At 36.1% G+C, this 8,993-nt stretch overlaps 1 non-coding gene across 1 annotated transcript; it reads right to left on the reverse strand.

Annotated features, from left to right (window-relative positions):
• Positions 1-7,176: 7,176 nt before the first annotated feature.
• Positions 7,177-7,280, reverse strand: LOC130937034 (small nucleolar RNA R71). Its single transcript, XR_009068272.1, has one exon. It is a non-coding gene; the product is annotated as a small nucleolar RNA R71 (small nucleolar RNA).
• Between the last annotated feature and the right edge of the window lie 1,713 nt (positions 7,281-8,993).

Here is an 8,993-nt window from a genome sequence, read left to right on the forward strand (position 1 = left end):
AAATCATTCTGTAGGAAAGTGTCGAGCTACAGGAGTTTTCATTGGGTTCATGCCCTCCTAGTATGGGTCTTCAAGGGATGCATTGGTCAACTATCGTTGATCAGGTTTTACTTCCTTCACATTTCAATATTATAACCTGAAAAATAGTAGTTTTAGATATTTTATTAAGAATATTTGACATGATTAGGTTTTAATTCATGATATCCCTATATCATGAATTATTTTTCCACATGGTTTGAGCTAAAGTTGTTCCTGTGAAATCACATGAATGAATTTTTATCCTAAATCTTGATGGTTCTAAGTAAATGAATTGCTCAAGTTTCCAACTGCACTTTGCCAGCTTCAATGAGTAATCAACATTATGTTCCATTTTAGTTTTCTTTTGCACCATCTTTTAAGTGATCCATCTCTACTAGTCCTAGAAGCTGTGCATTCTTTTATACATTGAGAGGGGTTTGTTCTTGTTTGAGATTCAATGTGTTGAATATGAGGCATATGCACACGATTGACATATTTTTTTATGTACTTGGAATTAATCAAAATCCTCTTGAACTTGTTGCAGTATTCAGGTGGTTGCACGAAATGGCTAAAATCCACATCGCCATCATCTTATTGGGGCTCTGCCTAGTATGCAATTCAGCAGGTTTTGATTTAGACACAAATGAAATGAGCATTTTCTTGGTATTTCACAGTGAGTCCTAAAACTGGGTTTAGATTGGGACACAAATGAAATGAGTATTTTGATGTTTGCTAAGCTTGCAAAGCCATTGATCGGAACTGTTGGGATTGTGATTAATAGTCTTCATATCAAGGTTGATATGTGTAAAAGCAATGTCCACATTTTGAATTTTGAAGAAGCAAATTTAGAGAAAAAGAAAACATGTGGATATCTTATCTTTACTTCTGGGGCTATGAACTATTGAACTGATTTTCATGCATTAAGTAAAAACATGGTTTGGTACTTCATCTTTTTGTTATTAAAATTCATATTCATTTTGCAGCTTCTATTTACACCAATCCTGGATGGAAAAGCACTTTTGTATTCATTTGTATCCTGAATGGCCTGGTGTTTCTTCTTGGCTGGTATGTTTCTACTACGTTTGATTTAATATAATTGTTGTAAGAAAAATAATAAAATTTGAGTTGTGCTATTTTCCATAAAAGACTTCTGTTTGCGGTGCTTTTGTAGAAAGAATAGAATATGAACTTCGATTTTGATGCAACTCTTAGAAATTGTAATGCATTGTGGATTATGAAGCTGATTCTATGTAAATGGATATCAGCTTGATGCCTTTCTTGTAATCATGCTTATTTTGAATTTAAATTTTTGTAGGGAAAGCTTTTTGTGAGAGCCATTCAAGAGCTATGGCAGTGGTGGTTGCGGTTATTGCGCGTGGTGGTGGATACAGAGGAGGAAGAGGCGGTGGTGATGGTGCTTGCTACAGCTGCGGTGGTAGGTACAACGGCGGAGGCGGTGGTGGAAGCTGTAACAACTCTGGGTATTCTGGACTTTTGCAAGGGACTGCCTAACAAGCTCTCGCTGAAAAATGTAAGTATACAGCTTTAATTTCTCCGATCATTATGTTGTGTTTGAAAAATAGTGGTTTTGCAGAATCTTGTGTCTTTCAAGTAGGATTGATTGAAAATTTTTGGTACCTTTTTGGTTAAAAAATGATGTTAAAACTGAATTTTTGGTTAATTGTAATGATTTTAAAACTGAATTTTAAGATTAAGAAAGTGACTCGTAGAGCACAGGAGCAATTTCAGATGGATTTAGAGGAGAAAAGCAGGTTATCTCTCTTTGTTTTTATCTTTATTTTCTTATTATTTATGTTTTATTTTCTGTCTTTAATCTTTTTGTTACTTTGAATATATTGGGTACCGGATTAGAGTAGCCATAAATAAGAAGAAAATAACATGAAGCTAGGATAAAAGATAAGATGCACAATAATTTCTGTACGTGTGTTATTCCCAAACATAATATGAAAATTGCACGGAGTATTAAAGACATATTTTCCTGTGTCCCGATCCAATTCTTTATTGCCTCTAACAAGAATTTCCAGGGTAGGGATCTTCTTGAACCACATTTCATGAGATGTGTAGTTTAATGCAGTTATTGTGCCCCAAGGGGAAATTTTCCACCGGTTTTAAGCAGATGAACAAACTTCGAATATCTTATTAAATTTTTCGGTTAACTTAGAAAGGCATAGAAGGCTCATTTACATATTCCTGTTTCTTGTTGATCTTTCAGATTTGCATTCGATGTTGATCTTGATGCTCCAAAAGTTAGAATTCCTCTCAGATCTCGTGGTTCAACTAGATGTGATAATCATTTTCTTTTGGACTTTGGTCATTTTACACTACACACTGCGGTATGCTGCTTGAGCTGTGGGGAATTGAGTTGCACTTTTGTTGTTTGGCCTTTTTATTGAAAATGTTGTTTGGCCTTCTCTTGTATGATTTGGTGTTTTTACAGGAAAGCCAGTCTGATGAGCAGAGGCATAATCTTTATTCTCGATTTTACATATCAGGACGTGATTTTGCTGCCTTTTTTACGGACTGTGGCTCTGATTTTGGGAGTTGCAGTTTGGTTAAACCAACTCATGATAAACAAATAATAAGCTTACCACGGGCCAAAGAAGCTGATAATGTGTATTCTGTCATTGATAGGTGTGGAATGGCAGTACTTGTTAATCAGGTTTGTCTATCGTGTACTTATCAAAACTATACTACAGTAATGATCTGCATCGCATTTTTGTTGAGCATAATTTGTTCTTATCCTGTTTGTGCCTTTGGTTTTCTAAAGATTAAAGTGCCTCATCCAAGTTACCCATCGACATGTATATCCATTCAAGTGCCAAATCTTTGATGGTAAAATCCTAGTTTCGAAGGTATTTCTGCAAACCTTTTAAAAATGTTTCCGTTAGCGATTATATTTGAGGTAATAACTTTTTTCGTTAAATCAGAAACCTAAATAGCCCTCATCTTACAGGGAATTGGGAATTCAGTTGCTACATGGCAAACATGTTTTTTGGTGCTTTCGGGGTCATATCTTTATGTATTTGAAACTGCAGAGTCTCAGAGTTACCAGCGATACCTAAGGTTTTAAACCCAACCCTCCTCCTCCTTTCCTATTTTAGAACTTTGATATTATTTCCTATTTTAAATTGAAGAAAAGAGAATAAGGAAACATTTATATGGAGAGTGAAATATAGAAATATACTCCAAAGTAGGATGGCCAGTCCATTTGCAGTCCGAAATGGGAACTTCGTTAAAAGTTCAAACAATCATGATGCAGTAATGTAAAGAGGACAGTTACTGATGAGAAAGGCATCCTGGTCTATATTGGTATTTTTTTCTCTTTGAAAATGCATCAAGTGGGTTATTTTAAACTGCTTTGTCCTTAGGGAAATTAAAGGCGAAACACCCCCATGAAAGTCTCAATGTTGAAAACTAATTAAGTATATCTGAACAATTAATTTATATTTTATATCTGAATTTTTGCCTTGTTAAATATAATTATTTTAATTTTTTATTTTTATAATTGTAAATGTCATTATAAATGTTTTTTTAATTATTTTTCTATATAATTATGCAGGATAATATTGAGGATGATAATGAAGATTAATCTATTTATGATTGTGGTTTATTGGCTAAGATAGAGTAGTGTTCGGAATGAATATATGTATGGTTGACTAATAATTTTTATTAGAAGATATTTATGTAGGATATAATATTTTAATTTAGTTTTCCGTAGAGTATTAGTAGTAAATTCTAAGTGATCTCATGCTTATTTTGATAAAGCTATGCTTAATTTAGTGTGAGATGTATGAATATTCAAAATTAATTTCTATTCTAGTATTTTTGGATCATTGTAAATATATATTGTTTACAGATAATTTGTTATTTAGAGAAATTATTTAGTATAATTATATATTTATTTTTATTTTGTAATATTCAACTCATTTAAATAAAAATGTAGAATTATTATACATGTAATCATATTAACTATTATGTTGTATTAATAATTATTAGATATATATATATATATTATATATATATATATATATATATATATATATATATATATATATACAGAAAAAAAACAAGATCTAAGGCTACACTTATATACAGTAGCTATAGTGTGCAAAAAAAAAAACAAGACCTAAGGCTACACTTATTTACAGTAGCTAGTGATGCCAAGGCATCTTAGGCTAGTTTCACTAGCATTTTTCTGTTAATTTTAGTTGTTTTATGCATTTTCTTGAGCTTAAAGTAACCAAGAATGGTTAAATGAATAACAAAGCAATAAACCATCCAAACAGTATGATTTTGATGCAAATTTCATGAGTTTTTAGTTATATTACTTGAATGCTATGAATGAAAGATTTCTCATGAAATTTTGCAAGACTTTGATGCAGTTGTTTGGATGATTTCAGGGAAGAAGAGGCTAGGCAAGGAAGCAACAAAATCAATAAAGGAAGCTTGAATATCACATGTGGAGTTTAAGCTCCAGTTTAAGCTTAAACTGGAGCTTAAACGCCAAAATCATGAAAGCTGAGGAAAGGCTGAAAGTGGCGTTTAACCTCCAGTTTAACCTTAAACTGGAAGTTAAACGCCAGAATTGAAAGCACCAGGGAGCCATTTCCACGTTTAAGCTCCAGTTTAACCTTAAACTGGAGCTTAAACGTGTTCGACCATTCTCCTGCAGGGTTGCGTTTTGCATTTCCACGTTTAAGCTCCAGTTTAAGCTTAAACTGGAGCTTAAACGTGTTCGACCCAATTTTCCTCCAGGGGTTGCTTTCCTCATTTCCACGTTTAAGCTCCAGTTTAAGCTTAAACTAGAGCTTAAACGTGTTCGACCATTTCACACTCCAGGATTGCTTTCTTCCATTCCCACGTTTAAGCTTCAGTTTAACCTTAAACTGAAGCTTAAACGTGTTCGACAATTTTACCTCCTGGAAGTGTCTGGCGTTTAAGTTGAAGTTTAAGCTTAAACTTCAACTTAAACGCCACTAATTGAAAAGGTTTCTGGGCCAAAGATATTGCAGTTTAAGTTAGCATTTGAGCACAAGCATTAACTTAAACATACTCTGGTATGAAACCCAATTGAATATCATGGTTTATGGGATTGGGCCTGAAGAATTGATGAGTCTGGAATTTCAATTTGTTGAGTCATGTGTCATTACTTGATTATCACTAAGTTGGCTCAATGAATGTTGCAGAATTGGATCAGCAGCCTCATCAGGATTATGGATCATAAACCCAAGGCAAAAGGAAATCAGGAAAAGGCCTCAAAGCCCAAGAAACACAACAGAAGCTCAATTTAGAAAGTGTATAAATAAGATAGAATTTAAGTTTGAGAGGATACACTGGGAACTTTTGATCATTTTGCTAGTTTTCATCTTTTTGTAATTGAATTCGGAGCTATGACTCACTAAACCCCTTTCATTGGGTTAGGGAGCTCTATTGTAATTCAATGAATCAATAATAGTTTTTATCTTCTTCTTCAATCTTTTCTCTTGAATTTTGTTAGAAAGCTTCTCGATCTAATTCCATTGGTTAGTTGTCTTGGGAAAGAAACTATCCACAATTGGAATCCTTCGGAACCTTGGAAAAGGAATGGAGGATTCATGCTAGAGAAGCTTTCTCACAGTGAATTGGATTGGGGTTTGGATGGATATTGTGACATGTAATCCTACCAAATTGTGGTTCATGAAACTGTGTGGTATAATCAGTGATCGAGCATCATCTCTTCTTATAAGCATTTAAACCAAGGGATTGGGAATCTGTTTGTTTTTAGAGAGAATTGGTGAGCCAAGGGATTGGGATCCAATCATATAAGATTGCCAAGCAAAATTCAATGAATGCATTGGTTGAGGAAGGGATAAAAATGTTTTGATTCGGAGATCTCAATATCTCCTAAAACCCAATGAATTCCCCATTTCTGATCTACCACTTTCTCTTTACATTCTGCAATTAAATTCATGCAATCACCCCGATCCCCTTTTAATTTCAGCAATTTAGCTTCTCTCTCTTTAATTCATGCAATTTAAGATTCTGCACTTTTAATTTCTTGCCATTTACGTTTCCCGCCAACTTTACATTCCACAATTCTCATCTAAATCTTGATTCCGCTCAACTAGAACACACTTCTAATCCGAATTGCTCACTCAACCAATCCTTGTGGGATTCGACCTCACTCTATTGTGAGTTTTTACTTGACGATAACCGGTGCACTTGCCGGAAGGAATTTTTGCCGATCGTGCAATTTCCTAAAATCGTAGCTATCAAGTTTATAGCACATCAAGTTTATGGCGCCGTTGCCGGGGATTGGTTTTCGATTGACAATTCTCAAATTGGAAGTTAACTAGATTGAGCATTTTTCTTGTTTTGTTAATTCAGTTCAAGTTACTTGTTGAATTTTTAATTTCTGCACTCTGTTACTTGTTTTCTTTCTTTATGCCTTTAAATTCAAGCAACTAACTCACTGACCCACTAACTATTTGAATTAATTCCTCAATTTCTCTAACCATACTCTTCCATTAACCAAGAGTATTCACTTGTTTATTGCCTGTGCTGTGTTCTTGTATGACAGGTAGGAGAAGAGAGACATCAACTCATCCATATACCGAACCAGAGAGGACCCTTCATAAACTTAGAAGGGAAGCAAGAGGGAAGAGAGTACTGGGAGAAGAAGAATCTGAAGGAGAATCTGAGGACAATTTTGAGGAAGCTCCAGATCTCAACATGGATAGAGAAGTTCACAACCATGAGAGAGCTGATGGAAACAATGCCATTCCCGAGAGGAGGGTTCTTGGTTCATACATAAACCCAACCTCTGGGAATTGTGGTAGCAGCATTCAGAAACCACCCATTCAGGCCAACAATTTTGAACTTAAACCACAGCTAATATCACTGGTGGAGGACCATTGTTCATTTGGTGGGAGGGCTAATGAAGATCCAAACCAACATCTCACAAAATTCCTGAGAATTTGCGACACTGTGAAGTCCAATGGAGTCCAGGAAGATGCCTATAAACTGCTCTTGTTCCCATTTTCACTTAGGGACAAGGCAGCTAAGTGGCTGGAATCATTCCCAAGGGGAAGCCTAACAACCTGGGATGAGGTGGAAAGCAAATTTCTGGCACGTTTCTACCCCCCACAAAAGGTCAATAGGCTTCGATCTGAGGTTCAGACTTTTAGACAACAAGATGGTGAAACTCTCTACGAGGCATGGGAGAGGTTCAAGGAGTTGACAAGGAAATGCCCACCAGACATGTTCCATGACTGGGTGCAATTGCATATTTTCTATGATGGACTTTCTTATGAATCAAGGAAGGTTGTAGACCATTCATCAGGAGGTTCATTGAACAGGAAAAAGACTGTGGAAGAAGCCATTGAAGTGATTGAGACGGTGGCTGAGAATGAGTACTACTATGCTTCAGAGAGACACAACACTAAGGGAGTCATGGAGCTGAACCATGTTGATACAATTCTAGCCCAAAACAAGGTGTTTGCCAAGCAACTAGCAGAACTCACCAGGAAATTAGGAACAAATCAAGTGGCTGCAATACACACACAAGATCAAGAGGAAGTAAGCACTGAAGGAGGTGATTGGGAAGAGGCCAATTATGTGGGAAATCAACAAAGGCAACCATATGATCCACATTCCAACACTTACAACTCAGGCTGGAAAAACCACCCAAACTTTGGGTGGGGAAACCAGCAAACCCAACCCCAAAACCACAAACCTTACAACCCCAACCAACATAACAATTTCACATACCAAAACTCCAACCAAAAATCATACCAAGCCACACAAAACACTTACTCCCAACCACCATATCATGGTCAAAATAATCAACCTGCCCAACCTAATCCGAACTAACAATTTCAAGATCAATTAAACAGGATAGAAGGAATGCTTGCAAACATGGGTCAGGACATAAGTGAGTTGAAAAGCTTTAGGGATGATGTGAGATCTACCTTAAGGAACCATGGTGAAAAACTCAAGATGATGGAGTCTCGAGTAGGAGAGCTATCTCAACAGGCCCCCAAGTCAACTGCAGTGTTCCCTAGTGACACAGAAAAGAATCCTAAAGGGGAACAAAAGGGAGTGAGATGGGAAGAATGCAAGGCCATCACCATATTGAAGGAAGTCTCAGAAAAAGAAGGAATCAGACCCTCAGAACCAGAGCCAGAAATCTTGAAGGAAGGTGTGGAAGAAGCTAAGCAGGAAAGTGAAACTGAGCAAGCCAAGGAACTGCAAAATAAAGGCATGCTGGAAACATACCAACCAAAAGCACCATTTCCTCAGAGGTTAGGAGGAGGTGAAAAAGGGAAAACATATTCAAGGTTTTTAGAGACATTTAAGTCTCTCCATATCAATATTCCCTTTCTTGAGATTCTCCAGCAGATGCCTACACATATCAAGTATTTAAAGGAATTGCTGAGCAAGAAAAGAGTTTTGAAGGGAGGACAAACTGTAATAATGAACAACGAATGCAGTGCCCTCATCAAGAAGAACATAGTCTCTAAGAAAACAGACCCAGGAAGTTTTCATATCCCCTGCATCATTGGGGAAACAAAAATTGACAGAGGATTCTGTGATCAAGGAGCTAGCATAAATGTGATGCCTCTGACTCTTATGAAAAGGCTACAACTGAATGAGGTGAGATCTACTGATGTAATCATACAACTGGCTGACTGGTGGACGTTGTTGTGATCACTTGTTATTTGTTTATAAAGGATGTATACTCTTATGGCACTGTTTATTTTCTTCACAACTCCGTTCAACTAACCAGCAAGTGTACTGGGTCGTCCAAGTAATAAACCTTACGTGAGTAAGGGTCGAATCCACAGAGATTGTTGGTATGAAGCAAGCTATGGTCACCTTGCAAATCTCAGTTAGGCGGATTAAATATTGATTTATGGGTTTCAAAAATATAAAAAGAAATAAATAATAAAAAGGATAGAAATACTTATGTAGAT

This window comes from Arachis stenosperma, chromosome 6 (genome assembly GCF_014773155.1).
Source record: "Arachis stenosperma cultivar V10309 chromosome 6, arast.V10309.gnm1.PFL2, whole genome shotgun sequence".
NCBI lineage: Eukaryota > Viridiplantae > Streptophyta > Magnoliopsida > Fabales > Fabaceae > Arachis > Arachis stenosperma.